Raw genomic sequence first — 24,228 nt, 5'->3', positions numbered from 1 at the left:
TATGTTGTATTAAATATCAAAAACGTTCACAGGGTTCTAAAAAAATGTCACAGCTCTGTTGGTGTAATTATTTTACACTTTGGTACTAACCTTTGAGAGTGAATTACAAATTATTAAAAGAAGAATGAGAGTTGGGGTTCCCTCCTTTAATGCACTATATATAGCATTCATACATATGCCTTATTTGTCAGCACTGGGGAGATGCTGGGGGAGTCAAATCAAGAGTTGCTGTAATAGTTTATCAGCAGTAATATTCTACCACTGTTTTATTCCTAAATTAGCTATTGACTCTGATAACAACTGATCTATGGTTTGTAACACACACACTTTAGCTCCCTTGGTGTGACATGATTATAGATTATCTTTGATCTAAAATAAACATTCTACTTGCCAACCATGTAAATAATTGTACAAAATTGTACTGGGGATATATTCAAAGTTAAACAAAGATTATATGATGTTATTTATTTTCAGGGCAGCCTTGCTTTAACATTGAGAATCAAGGCAAAGGTATCCTAATCAAATACTACTCGCTCCTGCAGAGTCAGGCTGGCAAGAAACCATTCTTGCCTTGGAACCCTAATTGGCAGATTAACTATAAGACTACAGGAGTAGCTATCCCAGCTATCTCTCATGATACCTAAAACAAAGAAGGTGCCTAATGATAAAGGGTGAAAGATCTTTGGTAACAGCTGAAGTTTAGTTATGAGGCTGTCAGCACTAACCATGACCTAGACAAAAGAGCAGTGGCTGTTGAAAATAGAGTGCTTTTGGTACTTATGTATATAAGGAAATAAATTGGGTATGTTTTGGCAAGAAAAGTCAAACAATGTATGTGAACTCCTTTTAGTTTGGCAGTAATCTGTTTCAGTTCTAAATTCACTGCAAATAACCCAGCTGGGAATACCCCACCATTTAAAATATTCATATTTTTATGTATAGCATTGAGGCTAAAAGCAGTAGCGTCTAGATAATACCACAAATCTGTAATAAAATGCAAGTAATCATAAACAGGAATGTACCTATTTTGGAAAGATTATGTTTTTTATGTTCTTTAATAATGTACATAGTACAATTTTAGTACACTTTTACATTTATTTTTGATTTGTCTATCCATCTCATAAGAAAAGCTGGTAGATTTGTGATTCAATCCCCAAATACACGTGTGATCATTTATTCCACTGTCTATGAACACCTAATTGGTTCCCAGTGATCTCCGTGGACATCCTCACTAAATGTTTTTCTTTTGTTGCCATGGCTTTTAGTCCTGTTTAAATAGTAGTATCTCCCATGTTTCATGAAAGCATTCATAAGGAACCACTGACTAGCAGCTGTCGAGTCTTTTAAATCCTAGATCTGTGCTACAAGGACAGTGTCTTATGAGACCATCTTAGACATGCAGGTAATGACCAGAAGTTCAGCTGCTCAAGCTTTAACAATTAACCATTAAATATCAAGTCAAAGGAAATGTATATATACACACATTTCACAAAATAATTACATTGGCTGAGTAGATATCGTTTTCCACTTGTGTTCTGTGTTTGTGCAATAGTTTTAGAGTAGTCAATTAAAAGTGTGCAGCCATTTCTCCTTAATTTACATGGGAATACACTACCCTTTTTTTCACTTCATATATTATTACCTTTCCGAGACAATAAAATGGGCCAGATGTTGGTATATCTGTTGCATGATATTATTTTATGTTTTACATGTTTCACACTGACAATTTATGGCTTTGGAATTGTTCCTTTCCAAATGCCATTTGTGTGAATAGCAAACTAACAGAATAGCAGGAAAAAGGGGACATAATTCAGGAAATGAAAAAAGGGGGAAAATGGAGTGGAAGACAATACCAGCTCTGCGTCTTTGCAGTCTTTTATGTTGCTAGATTACTTCCCTGAGCTCGACGGTTTCCAGGCAGCAGTTGTGGGTGCTGTTTCTCATTCTTTTTTCTCTTTCTCTCTCTTTTTTTTTTCCTCGCTTCTCTAGAGATTTACTGTCAGAAACCAATTAAAGTTCACAATGTGCCTGCATGTTCAATTGAGCTTGATGGCACTGATAACGTTCAGACTGCTACCTTCATGATTCCTTAATGATTCACAATTTGCATCAAAAGGCAGCAAAGTCGATCTGATTTAACAAAATCAAAACCCGGTTAAAATCTGGTGAAAACACCCCCAGTTTAGAAAAACTAATTATTTTTGGGGGGGTGGATTAAAAGTAGATTGATCATCGCATGGGTGAAATTCAATATATGAATGGATGTATTATCTTTGTGGGGAAATAAAACTAATTACATAACTCCATTATATTTCCCTTGCTTGCTGAGCTGAAATGTCAGGTATGCAAACAGCCTTTTTACTCATGGACTATAAATCTGAGCAGGCTTGAATGTATTTCAGATGTGGCTCTGAACAGCTGTGGGGTGAATGTGACGGGCAGCTGACTGCGAGGAATGCATGCCCTTAACAGGTGACATACTCAGGCATGCTTTTGTTTTGTTTTTTCTATTTTGTTTTGCTTTTAAGATCTTTTTATATCTTTTATTGGAAGTCATTTGTCCTCAACTGCACCAATAGTTCTCAACATTTGACAGGAGACAAGGAAAAATATATGTTCTTTTTAGATTAATAAAACATGCCAAACTACTAGCTTGGAGGTAGGTGGGCAATGATTTATATGATCTATAAGCTTTAACTGTCACATCACTGTTTGTTCCCTGGAATAAAAGATAAATTATTCAAGCAATGTGTAATACAATGTTGATATCTTAAAAAAAACACTAAAACAACAAAACACATTGTTTGATAATAAAATATGTCCTTCTATGTCTGATCAGCTATGCTGTATCTGCATTGTCAGCTACCACTTTGTTAATAAGCCCTTACTTGGTTTCATCTATAACTTAAAAGACAATCTCCTAAATTCATGAAACGCTGAAAGAATCGTACCCTGCTAAATGCATTACCATGACAAAATACTGTATGTTTCATATTTATTTTGCTTTAAGCCATAGAGCCATCTCGTGTGATATCAACTTGTTAAGGAGTTGCAGTGTCCGCAGTGAGTGTGCATGTTGTAAACATAATAGCCAATTTAAAATCAGAGATCTGCGTTAGCTCTGACACTTGTGTGTTGCTGTTGTCACCTCCCCAATGGGGCTCAGTCCAAGGGTTCGTCTTCTTCCCTTCTTTATTAGCTTCCTGTTTAAACTAGGTGCACACTAAACTCTTCTCATCATGGTTTCTATGGCAACAACCCACCAAGCTCTGTGCAGCTGACTGCATAATCCTACCAAAGATTTCCCCATTTAACCTCTAATTACTCTTCATATCTGTCATGTTTTATCCACGGTCCTCTGTGCCTCCTCCACCTATAAGTCACCATATTGAAAGTGTCGTCAGGCTAAGATGTCCTTTTTGAGAATGCTATTCAGTCTAGAATTACATTTCTCAAAATTAGTTTACTCTCAAATGGAAAAAGAAATCACTTTCCCTACAATTTTACTCTATAAGGGTTGCTGATTTTCTAGTTTTTCTTATTCTACATTCAGAAAATTCAACAATAAGGTTGAAATGCAACAGATTGCACTCATTTCTGAAGCATCTCAGTGAGATTATATTTTAACTACTTGAACTAATCTACACTAATCTTACATAAATTCTACATATTACTGCTATTTCAGAAATACACACATATCCTGTAATTTGTCATTGTTAGCCTGGTGATTATGAATTTGCAGGTATTTACATATACTCTTTGGCAGTGGATCTTATTTAGATACTGAAAGGTCAGCTGAATTTCATTAACGACTATCAAGTGACTCAGAAATGTGGTTATGTTTTATGACGAAATGAAGAATACAAGCCTTCAAAATTGACACTTAAAGTAAATACATTAAAAACATAGGAGAACAGTTGGAGAGCAATTTGTTGATATTCCGTGTAAGTTTATAAAGTACTCAATCACCCAGACTGTCAGACTGTCTGAACAGCTGAATTTTGTATTGATTTGTAATACGGCACTTTTGTAATGCTTGTGTAAATTGTAAGTTGCCCTGGATAAGGGTGTCTGCCAAGAAATAAATAATAACAAAATGTCAAGCCAAAGGAAGTTCCTCAATATAACGGTAATATGTCTGTGAAAGACAGGCATTGGCATTTGAAATTCCAAAGAAAACAATGCATTTTTATATAACTATTTTTGAAGGATATTTACAAAGAAAGCTTCACACAGACTGGACATTATTAGTTTAAAACTGACAGTCACGTCTATGCAAGCACAAGACATCTATTGATGCCTACACACACACACATATACATACTGTAACACTATAATAACAACATACATGGGAAACCAGAAAAAAAAAGTACTTATGTCTGCATGTCTTTAAAATGTATTTAATAAGGTGTACCGAGCCTCGGTCTTCATGACTGCATTCCTATTCCAATCCTAGAAAGGACACCACCTTTTGAAACATGGCTGCAGGAAGACTGTGCCATTCATAGATGAGAAATTGCCATTCCTGAATTAATGGAGACTAAAAAGGTCAGAGGGAAATGTGAAATACAAAATACATGAGGGTAGAATATAAAGGAGTAGAATATATAGTATAATATAATATGGTAGAAATAACCACCCCTCTTATTTTGCCTCCCACCACTAGGGACATAGGATGAAACTATGCATGGAAGCTCAAATCTGGAGACATGTGTTTTGACAGCATTGCTATCTTTTGAAACCTGTACAAACCTATGGTGCATGAAACACCAGCTTGAAGAGACCTTTGCTGTGTGATGTGGGGACATATAATCAGGGATTTGAAGCAGCAACACTTTCAAACTGCTCCGCTCCAGCTCCACCGAGGCTAGTTAGTGGCTGCTCTCAATCTGCTCCCCAGCTCCAATTAAAGAATTAACCATAAAATAATTATTTCAGCGTTTTTTTTTTTTTTTGTTCATCATCTTAGATCTTCTTGCTCTGTGATTGGTTTTCTTTTTCATTGTTTCCTTTATATTATGTTATACGTCTTTTAATGATGCTGTCTTTTACTTGAGGAAGGTAATTCACCTAGACAATAAGACATTCATACAGTCGCATGGACAGTTTAATGACCGAGGCTGATTAAAAGTGTAAATATTTATACACTGCAAACATGGATCTCAGTTATTGCTTAATTAGACCCGAATCCCCATGTTGACATTTATCATCTTTGCAAGGAACAGATTAAGGGAAAAGTCTGCTTCATAACACGGTGTCTGCTCACAGGCCTTGCTGAGACTCCTGACTCTCGAGTATCTGAAGAACTAGGCTAAAGGCTAGACTTTGCACCAACCTGGTACAGAGTAGACTAGTCTGATTGCACAAGGTCCCTGCGAGACCAGGAAGGTACTTTGAAAATATTCTCTTTTGGACCCAGTGTTGCCATTTGTGGTGTTATATTAAAGAGCCTTTAATTTATTTCACTCAGTTTGAATAATTTATCAAAACTATGAAGTTTATACTCAGCGAGTATATCTATTGCTTTTCTGTGAGACAATAAAAAGGCAGTTCATTTTTTTAAAATCTCTGTTCAATTTGTATAACTGCAAAGTGTTTGCTTCTTCTTATTATTATTGTTGTAGTTGTTGTTATTATTGTGTGCAGCCAGAGAGAGTGGCAAAGAAGTGGATCAGACAAATTATTCACAAGTTTTGTTGTAAAAGAAACGAAGCACAAAGGCCAGAATAAAGATAAGTAGGTCAGGTCAGACAGAGGCAGGAGCAATAAGAAGTGCTCTTTGATACAGAATTCAGTGTCCCCAAAGAAATGATACTTCTATGCAAATCAAACAGCTAATCAGTTACTTAGAACAGTAGATGCCCATCATATCTTTGTGTCATAATTAATGCGGCAAACATCTTCCAATCGTAGGAGAGGTCTCTGTTAACGAGGTCAGCTCCGGGTCAAGCTGGATAATTGACTATTGACTCAGCCAGCCCAAGCTCCAACAGAGAAGGGATGACCCACTGTATTACATTATTATTATTATTATTATTATTATTATTATTATTATTATTATTATTATTTTATACAATGTAATGTAATATGCACAATAATAATAAACTCCACATTTACGAGTTCTATTCTTCATAACCAGTTAACCATTCTAATTAAACAATTACCCATCATGTATTTAATTAGTTTACTGAAATGTACTCATTTATTTATGCTTGTATATTTGCACAAATAACAAACCTAGGAACAAATCTATTATTAATTGTTATAATCTCAATCTTAATTTAATAATGTCCTTGACATATCTAAATATCTAAATTGTGTTTTAATATTTTCAAAGCTTTATGCAATGTGTTCTGGCATTAAGATTTAAGAATTTGTTTGTCATGGTCTGCATACATGGATCAAATCAAGTTTGATATCTATTTAGCTTTTCTAGAGCACTGTTGAGGGAGCAGACAGTACTTAGAAATGGCTTAATCTCTATTTGTATTTGACTGGGGAAAACAATGAAAATAACACGGGAGTCATAAATAATTTAAACCTAAAACAACAGTGTGATTATAACAGCAAATATAAAGCTATAAACGCATTATAAACACATCCACAGAATATAAATAACAGCAAACAATCTCTCAGAATATTCCCTTGCAAAGAATGTGAGGTCCCCTACATTTGTCCGCAGTGAAGCAGTGTCAGGATATCTGTTCTGAGCCTTTTTGCCTGGTTCTTCCAACACAGGCTTACTGGGTTTTGAATAGAAAGGTTATTGATTTTCCACCATTCACCCCACACTCATGCCACCATTTTTCTAAAATAATTCAACCTGCTTCTCCCTGTTCTGAAATCAGTTCCCAACAAACAACAACAATGCATTTTTCAAATCTTACACATGTATCTGTCATTAGTTCTCTAAAAACAGTAATGAAACCCAGCAAATTAGTAACTAAATCCTGGTAACAAGAAACTTCTTGTTTTTATTAAAGTAGAAATTGATTTATGAAAATCAGCATGTAACCCTTAAGCGGTTCCAAGATGTAATAAAACATAAACTTGCTCACATTAGTCAATGTGATGTGATAGAACACACACACCCACACACAGTGCCTACAGAAAGGCTACACCCCTTTGAGCTTTTTGTTTTTGCATTAGTCTGTTGGGATAGGTCTCTACCAACTTTGTACACCTAGATTCGGGAATATTTGACTTTTCTTCTTTACAAAACTTAAATCTCAGTCAAGTTCCTTGGGGAGCGTTGGTGGACAGCAATCTTGAAGTCCACAAATCTTTGATTAGATTTAGGTTGAGGCTATGACTGGGCCATTAAAGGACATTTACATTTTTGTTCCTTACCCATACCAGTGTAGTTTTGGCTGTTCCTCATCCACCCCCCAACCTCTCCTCACAGGCGTTCCCCAAGGCTCCGTCCTGGGCCTGGTCCTGTTCTCTCTCTACACTTGCTCCCTGGGCCCCCTCATCACTTCCCATGGTTTCTCCTACCACTTCTATGCTGATGATGCCCAGATCTTCCTGTCTTTTCCCTCTTCTGACCCTCTCATCCCCTCTCGCATCTCTTCCTGCTTGTCTGCTATCTCCGCCTAGATGCACTCACACCACCTCAAGCTCAACCTCTCCAAATCGGATCTCCTCTTTTCCTCCCACTCTCCATCTCAATCACCTTGGAATCCACCACACTCTCTCCCTCTTCTTCCGCTAAGAACCTAACAGTCACCCTCGATCCTGCGCTCTCCTACTCCCAGCGCATCACCACGCTGACACGCACCTGTAGATTCTTCCTGAGCAACATACGCCGGATCCATCCCTTCCTCACCGACTACTCGACTCAGCTGCTCGTCCAGTCACTGGTCCTCTCCCGCCTGGACAACTGCAACTCCCTCCTGGCCGGCCTGCCTGCAACTACTACCCGCCGCTCCAGCTCATCCAGAACTCTGCGGCTCGTCTGGTATTCTTTCTGCCCCGTTTCGCACACGCTACTCCACTGCTCCGCTCCCTCCACTGGCTCCCGTTACCGGCACGCATTCAGTTCAAGACACTGACCCTCACCTACCACTGTGTCGACCACACTGCACCAAGCTACCTTCAGACGCTCGTCTCTCCATACATCCCCTCCAGACCACTGTGCTCCTCCAGTGCCAGAAGACTAACTCTGCCTCCTCTCCACTCTCCTTCCTCCAGAGCCGCTCCTTCTCATCCCTGGCCCCTAAATGGTGGAACGACCTGCCCACCGAAATCTAAACAGCAGAGTCCTTGACCTCATTCCGGCACTTACTCAAGACGCATCTTTTCAGACAGTACTTATAATATTAGTCCTTTTAATCCCCGTTAGATAGCACTAGGTTTGTTATTTGTGCAAATATATAGTTTTATTTGCTTCTTGCGTTTTTTATTGTTTTCCTTCTTGCTCCCTTTCCCGTAGCCATTGACTGTGACCCTACATCTTGACAGCACTTAGCTTTTACTGTCCAGGATGTAGGACTTCACTTACTGTACTTGCCTGTGTAAATTGGAAGTTGTAAAATGTATTATATTTTGAATTGCTATGTTTTATGTAAATTGAATTTGTAATGATTGATGCCTTTACCTAACTATATTTTTGCACTTTGTTTTGCACATATGTTGTAAGTCGCCCTGGATAAGGGCATCTGCCAAGAAATAATAATAATAATAATAATAATAATAATAACATGATACTGCCACCAGCATGCTTCACAGTAGGAATGGTGTTCTTTGTGTGAACACTATTTTGAGTTTGTCCCAAAAAGTTTTGATATTGTTGTCACATACATACGGTGCTGGCCATCAAAGCCTTTAGCTCTTCCAAAGTTGTCATTGGTGTCTTGTTGTCCTCTCAGATCATTTTCCTTCTTGCTTGATCATCCAGTTTGTAGGAGTTAGTTGATCTTGGAAGGGTTTTGGTGGTGCCATACACCTTTACACTTCTAAATCATCCTCACCGTGCTCCAAGGGATCTTTACCTTTCAACAACTTTGTTCAGGAGATCATTTGAAAGCTCTTCGGTGCTCACGGTTAAGACTTTGCTTTGAAATGCACTTGAAATGGGTGTAAACAGCCCTTTGTTATTCTTTATTTAATCTTGTTTAGTTTTATTGATTAATTCAATTATATGTCAATCCCACAACTACTTCAGATAAACCAATATATTCTCTGTGTTTCTTATAATGCGCAAATTACCTTTTAATGCATGAGAGTGCAAAGTGTAGATGTTTCAGACAAATATAAATTTTCTTATCATGGGTACAACTGTCATTGTGAAATATTTTCAATCATGTCAGCTGTGTAAGAACTGTAATTGACTGTCTGTGCCACACCACACAAGAGAAGCTTTGTGCAAATGTCTTAACATATGACTTTTATTTATATTTTAGGTGGAAATAATACATTTCCTAAATGCATGTTCAGTCCTTCAGTGAGACTACATCGCCTCATATGCTTTCTACCTAATGATCAGTATATAAAGACAATGGTGAGTTGCAGTTATTGCAATGTGCCCCCTCTCAGCTGATTGGTCACCTGTAACATGTGTTGGTGTGGTACAATGAGGCGACTACCCGAGCTGTTTCTCCATGCCTTTGTACTAGGGCTGTGTAGTATGATGATACATATCGTGTGACAATAGAAAAACGTCTATCGTTTCATATTATATCGTTTATTTCGTTGTGTCACAAATCCCACGCTTTACGGCAATATTTTTCATCATTTGGACCACGCTTTGCATTCATCACGGTTCTTCCACAAGTGTCGGATGCAGGCAAGAAATGTGCATCCAGAAACACAAACAAACATGGAGGAGAATGAACTTGACACAGAATAACCAAAATAACCAAAAGACACTTTAACGCACAATCGCACACGTTCCGCCCCGCTCTCGTCGCCGGATTAAACTCGATCTGCAAGCACCCCCCACCCCCGCTAATTTAGATGTATATAATTTGTATAAAATTATAGAATAATAAAGTTTGTTTGCATTTTAATAAATTGGAAAGCAATGCAAACAGATGCAGAAAGTTTCATTTTCTTTTTATTAAGATGGTGAAGTGGTACAACAGTTTTTATTATTATTATTATTATTATTATTATTACTATAACTATTTTGTATTAACACGTGCTGTACTGTTAAATAGAATCGAAACGTGACAGTCAGAGAAGAAATGTCCCTGTCTAGCAGATGTTAAATGCGTCACTATAAACCCAGATGTGGGAAATCTACCTGAATCTATACAATTTTACAGCGCATGTGTTGTGTGATTACTATTACTTGTGTTATTGTTGTTATGTGTCAGTAAATCATATTGTGTATATATATATATATATATATATATATATATATATATATATATATATATATATATATCCCATAACAACATAATACACGTAATAGTAATCACACAACACTGTAATGTGTTGCATTCTGCATATATTTATCATGACAGCCTGCATGTAGTGTTTGTTAGTTTTGCATATTTAATGATTAACGAAATACTTTGAATGTCTTTGGTCTTATTTTGTAAATTGATAGGATAAAAACAAGAAATATCGAGATATATATCGTGTATCGCCCAAACTTCTAAGAATATCGAGATATTATTTTTAAGTCATATCGCCCAGCCTTACTTTCTACTGAACCCATTTTTGTTTGTTTTTTATAGAAAACAATCAAACAAACAAATAAATAAATCCAAAGAGGTACAGAGGTATAGCAATTGTGACTTTGTAACACATATGTCTTCCGTTTTAATCATTAATAAGTGCTGATTTCAACATATTAATCAACACATGTGACTGACTAATTCAATTAAACATATTAAATAAAGTGCGGTCACACACTGCACCATAAAATAATGAGACAAACAACAGCAGCTGTTTCAGTAATTAACATCATCCATTTCCCACCACTTAAATTCTTATTTTTTTTCTTATACTTTACTTTTAAATTCAATTATATTAAAATGTACTCAGCCAGATCAGATGTATTGACTTCCAACTGTTTCAATCAATTATAGACAATGTATGTTGTAATTCTCTTTACAGCTGGTCGCTTTATATCAGCACACTTTGCATTTTTATATTCATAATCAATGACTTATAAGAAAATCTATTTAATTCTCTGATGTGCGGTTTCCCGATCAGCCTAAATGACATCTTCCCTTAATGGAAATCCAGAAATGAGCAAAGGATGACACAACAACATTACAACAACAAATGGAAATGTTAAAAGATGTTATACTGGCACAGTGATAGAGCTTTCTCTAAAACTGACATAAACTGTTTTACCTTCCAGGTCCTACTTATATCCAAACCTAGATTTCAATATGCTCAATATGTTACTTGTGTTTGAATTCTACATTATAATTCCTAACATATTTCATTTGAACCAAGTTTGCACAATTACATTGTGGGGATTTAACAGAATGAAAAAAACAAACAAACAAAAAAAAAACAGTGCTGATAAATTGTCCAATTAATCTTTACTCAGAATAGACTCGGAACATTTCATAGTAATACTCCTATCTGAAATTCTCTCAACATATTCTGTAAAACAAATGGATTTCAATGAAGTATGTTGGGAAAGAAGCATACCCTTGTTGTTTTTGTTATTGGATGTCAGTGAAATGGATTGCACAGCAGATTAAGGAACTTTCTCCATGCATATTTTCAGCGATCTAATCAAATCTGTCCGGGACAGCACACACAGAACCACCTCCCACCCGAGAAGACAGTAACATCTACAGCTTAGGGAACTGTGGTCATCATACAGCCAGTGATCATTAAAAATGAAATTGAGGGAGAAACAAACTTTCCTTTTTCACGGACATTGCACAGGGAGCAATATGCAGACAAGAACAACAATAAAAACGAACATCAAACAACATCATTAACAATACCAGATTAGAAAGAAATTGGGGAGAAAATAAATACTTTTTTTTTCCTATGACAAATGGTTTCATATAGAAAAGGGCAATTACACTGGTATATGTTTCACTGAATAATGCCTTTGATAATATTTTTTGGAACAGACAATAGACAGCTGGAAATCTTAATGGGGTCTCCCGGGCTCTAAATTGAAAAAAGAGACTCTGTGAAGCAGGTCTGTCTTCATTCCTGTGACCGAAGCTTCTCATCCATATCACCCCATTGAAAGAGGGAAAAAAATTCATAGGGGCCTCATCAAGGGACGATAGGCTTGACAGAACAGGATAACTACTGTATTCTCTGGGATTTCTGTGGAGCTGCTCACTTTCCTATATAAAATTGATAAGCATCAGTAATCAGCACTGAGATGTCAAGGTATCCCTCGAAGGATGGCACATCTCATCTTTTTCAAAAAAGGAACGTTCTCTTTTTTCTGTCTAGTTTTACTATTCCAATATTTCTGAAAATCAAGTAACAATTTCTATATGTTCAGAATGTGTTTTTCCCCTGAATTCCCTTCGTTTTTAGATTTCAATTCCAGGTATAATCTTTGGCTGATATTAGAAACTGCAGCACACTTTGAATGAAAAGACCGGCTGCAGTGACACAAGCCACGATGTGACATTTTTCAAAATGACCAGGGATTGAAGGATTACATTGGAACGACTACCCTTTTCAGAGCCTAAGATCATGCATTTGTATTCAATTTAATTCTATTAGCTAAGCTGAGCAGTTATATTCTGATGAGAAATTAGGTTCATCGGAGATCAGATTGAGTTCACCAACCTCATTTCAATTGTTGTGACCTGAGCAGCACTTGAAAGGGGTCCTTTGGAAAGGCTGCTGAGTAAATTGACAGTGCCTTTATAGATTTAATTTTATCTTATTATGTGGAATCACAAACACAGAAAAAATTAAGCTTTGTGAGCAACACTTAAAAACCCTCCGGCAAAGAGACTGTGTAGCTTTAAACTTGAGAATATTTCGGTTTTGTCTCTGATAGCATCATAGGGCAGCAATTAATCTGCCAAATTCTTGCCTGCTCTTTGCCATCCGCACACAAAGCGCCTACAGACTTGCTCATGAATACAGCCACTTAGCTACACAAAAAACAGCTTTCAGAAAAAAGAAAAAAAAAGTCACAATTGACTGAGTGCCACAGGAGGAGGGTATAATTAAAACCCTTTAATGGTATGCAAAATGCTTAAAAGCTCATTCCCTGATAGCTGAGGAGACTAACTTTGTAATAAAATATTTTTGAAATGGGCAGTCTATATAAAGTTTCAAAGAAAGAAAAAAACTTGGGATTTTAATTTATTTCCCCAAGAAACGGAGATCGTGTTACTCCTTTAAAAATATAATTGAGGTTTTCGTAAATAAAATGGTTCTGCAAAGTTTAAAAAAAGCAACCACCAAGAACCAAGACTTTACAATATGCTGCCGTATGAGAATGAACGGCTTACTTGAAAGAGAGATTGCAGACAAACCTTTATGCCATGTGTGCAAATATCTGATACAACTGATTCAGACTTTGGCGAACTTCTCCCAAATTTCAAAATGTACTTACATGGGCTTTTGGCAGAGCATCAGAGGAAAAGGAAAGATAGTCAAGTTTGCACCGAATGTTGTGTAATGTGTATAATTACTGTACATGCCGCATATTGTTGCAAAGCTTTAAGTCATGCACATCATTTCATTTTCTGGGTTTACATCCTGTTAGGTTTAAAGTTATACAATTTAGTGTACTGACTTCCAGGTTGTCAGTTTCTATTTAGTACAGCCAGGGTGACTGTTCAAGGCTGCAGTCTGTTGTCACCTGCCACTTGCCAACCACTCCACAGTCAGAGGAGATGTTGGCCAGTCTCTTAAGTCTCTCAAGTCACAGTCTCTTAAGGTGTGTGTGAATCAGGAATGAAATTACAATAATTCAAATTTACAGAAAATTATAGTATCTGCTTTAAACAAGTGTAGTTACTTAAAACTACTTTACAATCTTTATCAATGTTCCCTGTATGGAATAGGTGTTTGAATAAATAGACCAGTGCAATAGACCCAACTATCTGAAAATGTATATTTGAAAAGTTCACTATGGTAAAGTAATACTATTTAAAATTCTGAAATGCATGAAGCTTGATATTATTGAAAATAAATCATCATTACTAAAATATTGTTTATATATTATATTTCCTATTTGGGTTTACCTTTCTCCCTACCATTTGTTTTTATGGAAATTTACCTTTTTTCTAAATAATGTCTTTCTCTGTAAGAAAGAGCAAATGTTCAGAAAAATGTCTGTACAGCTGTCAAACGCCAAAGGCACTAGAGGTTTATTAATTGTGCTAAGCATATTGGATAACATTTGCTGTACAAAACCACAGCAGGAATTGTGCCTTAAGTAGATTTATTTTAATTTGTAGTAGGCACTATCCACACTACACTTGACACTATCCACAGAACAGTTTTATATATTTATTTATTTTTACATATTTTTCTAAACCTCTATCGGTAATATAATAAAAGAGAGCAGTTATGATAATAATAATAATAATGGAAGCAACAATATATATTGAAGCTATACTGTAGCAGGCTATGAGCAAAACTGGAAAAGTAAATAATTTAATCAATTGCAATAATAATCTCAGAAATATTAATTTAGATTATAATGCTGATGCATTCATCTGTGCTTACACAATACAGCAACAAGTGAAATCAAATAATATTGTATTTAGAAAGGCTATACTAATTTTTAAAACAGTTTAGACTGCACTTGTCATTGTTGTATCTCCACTACTAAAAGAACACATGAATCACATACCTTATTTTTTAAAGAACATTAGTAGCAGCTAATAGATTTACTGTGCTATGTAGAAATTGATCTTCAGGGAATATTTCTGAAGAATTGTTATACAACAGAACATTCTGGCAGAAGCCTAAATAGAACCCACAGGGACATTCAGACTAGCTGTAGTTTTGTCCACAAACGTGTTGTGTTGACAAAAATAATTTCATAAATATAGTCTCTATTATTTAGCAACTCAGAGGAAACAAGATTGAGTGTTATTAAGAGAGAGATTAGTGAGAGAAACTCTTACTGGTTATCTGAACACTATATAGTCCCATTATTATCCGATATTATGCATCTCAATATAGCATTTATGTATGTGTACAAAGAGAGTACATGACATAATGAAATATAGTTTTAACCATTGACAACTGGTGACATGGGTTCTATTCTTTTTAGCTATAATCTAACTTTACCCAAGGTAACATTAGGCACGCTAAAATTAGTACTGATTAGTACCAGTTGGGTCCTGTAACACAAAGCAGATGCCCTACTCCCTCTAAGTAATCTGTGAGAGATAGCTCAAATAACTGTCTTTATTATAAAGCTTAAGTTCAACTCACCGAAAACCCCAGTCAATTTGGAAATTACCAGTGACTAACGGTCAAATGTGGAAAGTTCCCAGGTATTCATTTACCCTAGTTTTAAATATTTATTCTATCAGACGTCATGCCCTAAATTCTAAATTGTGAATAACAGAAAACATCAGTTTCACAAAAAGTGCTGAGGCTAAATTGAAGCTGGTGTCATATGTCTTGCTCGCATTATTTATCAGCTCTCGTTATATATTTTATTTTAATTCAGATTTTCTCCCTCGCCTTGGTTTGGTTGTCTGCAGGAATAACAAGATGTTAACATGAATGCATTTCCTGTCTGAAGCTGTGTGCCATTTTCTAACCTAATTACAAAATACTTTTTGGGATGATTAACACTACATTTTACTCACTTTTTATGATTAATGAAGTGAGCCTCTTCCATTCTTCAGAATTCATATATATTTTGGATTGAAATGAGCTGCTCTCAAGAATCCTTTAAATTTGTCTCATTCTATTCTAAGGACTTTACTGAAACTGGTCATAAGTATTTAGTTATTTCATTACACTTGCATGGATGACATATAGATAATGAGAAAAATGCTAATAAAAAAGTCTTGTTACCTTAAAAAAATTCCACCACATGCAGAAAATACAAAGAAAGAAATCGCAATAATTCAGAATTGTTTTCCTTTCTAAAGTGTGTTTCACACTTTATAATTAATTTTGCCTGAAGCTTGATGTCGTTTTCCTTGTGTCTCATTAATTTCACACATCTTACTGGGCTATTTTCTCTGTGTATTTACAAAAGTCCTGCTACATTTAAAGGAGCAGCCATCATATTGTGTTACAACTGTTGACACAAAACTGCAAAATAAATCATTGATCCAGGTTATCTTGGAATTGTACACTGCACACGGACTGATGCAGTAGGTCAAGAAGAAGTCTTGATCCAGAGGTTTGTAGATCTTAGTTCATGAGGCGAAATGTCTATAGGTGAGGGTTTCGCAAAAATAGATAATAACTAGATGTACCTAATTTATGACCTTATAAAGGGTCACAGAGAGAGGCAATCAATCATTCTGCCATTAATTTACAACAGATTACCCAAGAGTAATTTGTCTTCATGATCTTTAAACACTTGAAAAACATAATGTTTTTTGCCTCGGAAAGATGACCTATATATAGACTAAGCAACCAACCTGTTTTCAAGGGTCTAGAATACATTACAAGGATGTCATTCCCCAATCCACCTGGACATTGAGCTTGGAGCTATAATTTCGGTTAACATGGGACAGAAACTCAATATCATGATGGAGAGAACAGTCTGTTTTTGGCCTCTACCTAAAGAGGTAGATAATTGCAGATATACAGCAACAGGGCTACTTTTATTTATAAGAAATGTTGCATTATACTTTATCAACACTATTAATGTATTTCAAGGAAACTATTTAGATAGATATACATTCAGAATTGGAAAATATTGTGGAAGTTATAATCTATAGAGCATCTGGTAATGGTTCTCTGAAATGAATGTAACTGCCTTGATGCCTATTTTAATTATCAGGCAACTGTTATTCCTCAGCATGGGCTAGAAGAATCTATTCCACACATTGGATAATGACTGCTATTATCATCTCCTTTTCAACACATAATTTGTTTGACTGGAGATTGTGGGAAGTTTATGAAACATAAGAGGATTTTGAATTGGTGAAAATTGATTTTGAAAATGAAAAAAAAGTGTCCAATGAAAAATAGTACTAAAATACTAGAAATAAAATAAAGTATAAGGCATATAAAAAAGCAACAAAATGAATAAAAATAAAACTGAGAAGACAGAGTAAGTTGTTCAGAAAAATAATAGCATTAATCATAAAAGATTCCACTATCAATCTCATCCACATGTCAGTTATTCATGTGGCTTAATTATTTGTATAGATAACAGAAGCCAATATTTGGGTTGTGAATTTATGGCCTAGACTTGAGGCTAGAGAGAAAAAATATAAGAAGCTAAAGTAGCAATGCCAGCTGTCTCTGCATTCTCATACTAATGCAAACACTACTAATGAGGAAATAAACTGATGCTGTAGTTAATTATTATTCAATTACATAATTACCAAAGTACTCATCAGTTAATCTTTTCACGTTTTCTTATTACATTTTAATACATTCAGCAATAATGTACATTAACATTAAGGGTGTATATTAGGGTTGAATTGGCAACAATCGCTCTTAGGGAGAATTTGTACACATATCAAGTATTATCCCACTTGTGAATATGAAAAAGCCACAAAGACCACTATACCATATATACTGTCAAACACCAAAGTCAATCAAACAAATAAACCCTGATTACTTGGTCCACAAAGGATTAGAAAATTCCTCACTGCAGTAATTAACATTCAATGAGGAATAATTTATATCAGATTATTCCATTATCATAATAAGAGTTTGTATCAATCTTTATTATATCAGCTTGATAGCTTGCATAGTTATAGAGTCAGTTGCCTTTGATTTGTGATATCAAGTTGTATATTGTTGGCTTTATACTTGAATGGGAGTTTCTAAACATCTCTAATTTAAAAGAAATTAAATATTTCTATGCCTGTGATTTATTTTTCTTTTAAGAATGTCTTTATACAGACAATCACAGGGTTTCCAAAACAACAGGGTTTTGTCTAACAATACTTATTTAATGATAAGTGTTGATTAGTGTTGAAAATGTCCTTATGCTGAATACTGTTATAACATAACTAACTGGCAAAACTTACTGGCAATGTAATATTGTCTGGCCTAAACGTTGATGGCTTTAATCTCAGTCCTAAAACATCAGTAGGTAATACGCATATTAAAAATGTGCCCAGAGTCTGTGTCCTTCAGCTCCAAAATACCTCTAAATTAAGATGTTTTCTTTATTTTTAGGATACAGAGAAATTAATCGATCACTGTAACTCAATAGTAAAACGACTGTGTCTAATTGATATGGCCAAATAAAGCTGATTAGCTCTGTTGCAAATTGAAACTTACTCATTTTAATCTTTTCAAGCAAAAAGGTCTCGAGCAGATATGCCAAAATCCAGTAACTACACTGAGTTAAGTTTCCTTTGTCAACATCTTAATCAACTGTGATCTGGCAAAATCCAATTTCCAATGCTGTATGTCCTTTGTAATTCACTCACTGGAGTCCTACCTTTCCTCCTCTCAATTACAAGATTTATTTCAGCATAAAGGGTGCTGTTCAACTAATACATTATCATGGAATGGCTTTAAGGAAAAGATATCTGTGTTTCATAAAGGTCTTCAGCAATGTATGCTTAAATATATATATATATATATATATATATATATATATATTAAAAAGCCCTGTAGAAATAAAATATCAATATGAGTAATTCTGAAAACAAACAAAGATAGCACTATAATTATTCAAATGGAAAAATGTTCTATTGTGTTTTTAGATGCTTGATAAATATAGACATTAAAGACACCTACAAAAACTGACACTGCTGAGAGACAAGTACATCAAACATTAACAAATAATTAGGGAAATAATAATATTACATTAAAGAAAGAAACAGATAAATAAATAAACGTAATGGTACCAACAATAGCGACACAGTATTTGGATTTTTTAAAGATATTAAAACAATTCAGAAAGTTAATGGTGCACGTAGGTAAATGGTCTCAGTTGCTGCTCGGATCCAGTTCACTACAATGTTGCCTTTTTTAATTTACGTTTTACTGAACATTTTTCAATACAGAGGGATTTCAATTTTCCTGTTACAATGACACACATTTCAGGTTTCAGTACCAATAATAATAATGATAGTATTGTTGCCATGTATAATTTAAATTTTTCTGCTTTTAATCTGTTCCTTGCCATGCAAATGTCATCTTCAACTTGGCTTGCCTGTGGTTTCAGTTCAGTACTCCACCAAGGCAATCACATAGCTGACAATACATGCCTTATCTCTCAGTATTTGGTGGAAACAGTTCTGTCTCATAAAGTACAGATGGTTACTGTGAGTTTCCACAGCTGAGCCTATTCCTACAGAGTGTGGGACTTTATCTGTCCTGACCAGCTTAAGGGTAATTTAATTATTTTTCATTTTTTGGTAAAGCACCTATAATCTGGAGGATCTTGCTGGAAGTTCAGCTGACTGCAGCTTCTCTGTAGTTAGTTTCTTTGGGAGAGAAGTTGTGCTATCCACAGAGGCCTGGCTTAATTGTAATTCCTTTTTTTTTGTACACTTTCATCTACTTATATTTCCCTCTCTTTCTTTTAACTAGCTACACATTTCTTCAGTTCTCGACTTCTAATGGTCAAAGACTTTTAAATGCCTTTGAGTTAATTAATTCTTATGAAAAGTAAATTATTATTAATAATAATAATAATAATAATAATAATAATAATATGGTTACTGAACAAGCTGAACAAAACTATTACTCAGCTTACATTGTATTTGAGTAATATATCATGCACTGTTAGGGTCTGCCTTGCGCCCTTAGCCAGCCAAGTTATACTCCAGCTCACCGTGACCTTATACTGGATATAGCATTTTATGAACATGGATGGATGTATGGATGTTAGGAGACATTTCCATAAGTATACTTGTTTAACATTAAAAAAACTATCCAGAGATTCTGAAAATGAAATTATACTCTTCAGCTTATCACTGCTTAGATTAATGGACTTGCTCTTAAGAGTCTAAAGAGCCAGGAAATACTCTGTGAGGAACAACTTAACATCAATGATCTCCGGTGCCCTTATTCCAGAAGACACATGAGAAAGTGTACCTTCTTAATGTCTGTTAAAACAAAACAACAGATGCAACTTCAAAAGATGTATATATTAACCAAAAAAAAGAGGATTAATTTCCTTTTATTGCCATACCTCTGCCAATTTCGCACACCGCTGACTTCTGGAAATAGCTACTGACAGCCAATTTGGCTTCTGCTTGCTCCTGTCACAAGCAATGCACACTACCTTTCCCTTTTTTCTTTCTTTGTGTGCGTCATACTTAGGTTTGTTAAAGCTGACCCTACTTACCAACATAAGAACGGATTCAATATTCTCCTGATGGCTTTAAGAGGTTATTAGAATATTAGAACTTATCCAGCACAAATATTTGAAAAATAGTATCTTGGAACCTTTGGTCAACAAAGCTGATGGTATAGTCCAGTTTTATAGTATTCATATTCTTCAAATGTCATACGGTTATCTTACTAAACTTAAAAATGTATATAATATATAGACACACATATACTGTATATTGTCCATCTTTAGGAAACCGCATCTTTAAAAATTAGTGTACATAATATATTCCATAACCTAATTTGGGTATTGATTTTCATTATATTAGCTTAAGCCAGTATTCTCTAACTACTTCATTTTATAGGTCACCCACCAATTTTTAAATACTGGAAACACGTGTGAGTTATTAATCAATTAAGCAACTCAAGTAAGGAAATTCTTGCCTTGAGAGACTGAAGGTATTCAGAAGATTGCTCCCAATTGTTTCTAAATGACTGAATTTATCAAACCATCTGCTTACTGGATCAGAATTAAATCCTGCCCGGTGTTTATAAACTGGTGATAGAAGAGGACTCTCTAAAACCTGCTGGATAGGGGTTCTGCATGACTGGGGTTGGAGACAGCGGGTTTAAGCACTTATTTACATATTGAAACAAAGTGCTATGATCCTGAAATAATACCCATAATATCCACTTTCACTTGAAAGATTTAAAGGCAATGTTAAAATATTACATAACATTGTGCCCTGTTGATTTAACTGATTTCCACTGTGAGAGATTGGTAGCTACTGTCTATTCTAGCCAACCCATGCTCCATTCACATCACATTTACCTTCGAATACATGAGTGGGATGTACTGGCTTTACATGAAGTTGTCATGTGACTGGCAGGTCTCTTAGCTTAGGGAATAATTTTGCAGGAGCAGCAATTATATGCTGTCTTTTCTATGCTTTAATTAAAAGTGAAATAAGAGGTGACCAGATAAGGTCTTCAGTTCCCACTGGGGCACAGTGCAATGTTTTAAATAGAACTGCATATCTAACGGAGACTAACTGAAAATCAAGCAATGACAGTGGCAATGACATATGTATGCATGTGTATATTGTTAGTTAATATATATTGTAGTAAATTACTACAGAGAAAATAAGTGCATTATTTATATATACAGTGAGGGAAAAAAGTATTTGATCCCCTGCTGATTTTGTATGTTTGCCCACTGACAAAGAAATGATCAATCTATAATTTTTATGGTAGGTGTATTTTAACAGTGAGAGACAGAATAACAGCAAAAAAATCCAGAAAAACGCATTTCAAAAAAGTTATAAATTGATTTGCATGTTAATGAGGGAAATAACTATTTGACCCCTTCGACTTAGTACTTGGTGACAAAACCCTTGTTGGCAATCACAGAGGTCAGACGTTTCTTGTAGTTGGCCACCAGGTTTGCACACATCTCAGGAGGGATTTTGTCCCACTCCTCTTTGCAGATCCTCTCCAAGTCATTAAGGTTTCGAGGCTGACGTTTGGCAACTTGAACCTTCAGCTCCCTCCACAGATTTTCTATGGGATTAAGGTCTGGAGACTGGCTAGGCCACTCCAGGACCTTAATGTGCTTCTTCTTGAGCCACTCCTTTGTTGCTTTGGCTGTGTGTTTTGGGTCACTGTCATGCTGGAATACCCATCCACGACCCATTTTCAATGCCCTGGCTGAGGGAAGGAGGTTCTCACCCAAGATTTGATGGTACATGGCCCCGTCCATCGTCCCTTTGATGCGGTGCAGTTGTCCTGTCCCCTTAGCAGAAAAACACCCCCAAAGAATAATGTTTCCACCTCCATGTCAAAAGAGTTCGATTTTGGTCTCATCTGACCACAACACTTTCACCCAGTTCTCCTCTGAATCATTCAGATGTTCATTGGCAAACTTCAGACGGGCCTGTACATGTGCTTTCTTGAGCAGGGGACCTTGCGGGCGCTGCAGAATTTCAGTCCTTCACGGCGTAGTGTGTTACCAGTTGTTTTCTTGGTGACTATGGTCCCAGCTGCCTTGAGATCATTAACAAGATCCTCCCGTGTAGTTCTGGGCTGATTCCTCACCGTTCTCATGATCATTGAAACTCCACGAGGTGAGATCTTACATGGAGCCCCAGACCGAGGGAGACTGACAGTTATTTTGTGTTTCTTCCATTTGCGAATAATCGCACCAACTGTTGTCACCTTCTCAACAAGCTGCTTGGCGATGGTCTTGTAGCCTATTCCAGCCTTGTGTAGGTCTACAATCTTGTCCCTGACATCCTTGGACAGCTCTTTGGTCTTGGCCATGGTGGAGAATTTGGAATCTGATTGATTGATTGCTTCTGTGGACAGGTGTCTTTTATACAGGTAACGAGCTGAGATTAGGAGCACTCCCTTTAAGAGAGTGCTCCTAATCTCAGCTCGTTACCTGTATAAAAGACGCCTGGGAGACAGAAATCTTGCTGATTGATAGGGGTTCAAATACTTATTTCCCTCATTAACATGCAAATCAATTTATAACTTTTTTGAAATGCGTTTTTCAGGATTTTTTTGTTGTTATTCTATCTCTCACTGTTAAAATACACCTACCATTAAAATTATAGACTGATCATTTCTTTGTCAGTGGGCAAACATACAAAATCAGCAGGGGATCAAATACTTTTTTCCCTCACTGTATATATACAGCTCTGGAAAAAATTAAGAGACCACTGCAAGTTTTTCTTAAATCAGCATCTCTATATGTAAAATGTTTGGGTAAATGTCCATTTTACCCAAACACATAGCTATAAATAGTAAAACCAGAGAAACTGATAATTTTGTGGTCTCTTAATTTTTTCCAGAGCTGCATATACACAGATGGGTAACAAATTAAAGGAAAAACCTGAATAAATGAGTGGAAGAACATAATGAATGCAGATGCCTCCAAAGAGGTGTACTGCATGATACAATTAAGCAATTAACATCCAGTCCTGCTCTGTGGCATTTATAACAATCCTGAGCAGGCCCAGTTGACCTCAATTTTGGATCAAGATGGCAGGAGCTTCAGCGGGTGAGTGCATATGTGGCGAAACTAAGAGAACGGTACAGGCCTGACTGCTTGACCCCTACAGTGAGGTGGTCCGGAGGCTCTGTTATGCTGTGAGGGGCATTTTCCTGCAAATCATTACAGATTCATTCTGAGTGATCACCTTTATCCTATGGTGAAACATTTCTATCCTGATGGGAGTGGTCTCTTCCAAGACGACAATGCCCCCATCCACAGGGCACGAGGGTCACTGAATGGTTTGATGAGTATGAAAATTATGTGAATCATATGCTACGGCCTTCACAGTCACCAGATCTCAACCTCTCAATCTCCTATGGGAGATTTTGGACCGACGTGTAAGACAGCACTCTCCACCACCATCATCAAAACACCAAATGAGGGAATATCTTTTGGAAGAATGGTGTTCATCCCATCAGTAGAGTCCAGAGACTCGTACAATCTGTGCCAAGAGCATTGAGGCTGTTCTGGTGGCTCGTGGTGCCCAACACCTTACTGAGACACTTGGTTTTGGTTTTTCCTTTAATTTGTTTTCATTTAGATAAACTGGGTAACAGTAAATTATAGCAAACATTTTCAATACAAGTAATTCATTGAATCCAGAATGTGTTTTATTTATACTGTTTATTTATTCCCAGAGCTTTTTGTAAAACCAGGCCGTTGTCGGAAGTCTATCCCCTGTTGTGGGAGGAGCAGAGCGATTGTGGGTTTGGTTTGTGTTTCGTGACGGATGCTTATGGCCACGTCTGGCACCAGATAGTTAACCCTCCACAAAACCTGGACGCGTACACCAATGGAAAGAGGGCATAAATTAA

General features: G+C 36.1%; 1 protein-coding gene across 6 annotated transcripts in view; it reads right to left on the bottom strand.

The window, feature by feature from the left end:
* Positions 1 to 24,228, bottom strand: part of plcb1 (phospholipase C beta 1) — a 172,754-nt gene that overhangs the window by 100,154 nt on the left and 48,372 nt on the right. The window lies entirely within an intron of this gene.

The sequence above is a fragment of the Amia ocellicauda genome, chromosome 1 (genome assembly GCF_036373705.1).
Source record: "Amia ocellicauda isolate fAmiCal2 chromosome 1, fAmiCal2.hap1, whole genome shotgun sequence".
In the NCBI taxonomy this organism is placed as follows: Eukaryota; Metazoa; Chordata; class Actinopteri; order Amiiformes; family Amiidae; genus Amia; species Amia ocellicauda.
The sequence above is the reverse complement of the archived record's forward strand: the minus strand, read 5'-3'. Positions and strand labels throughout refer to the sequence as shown.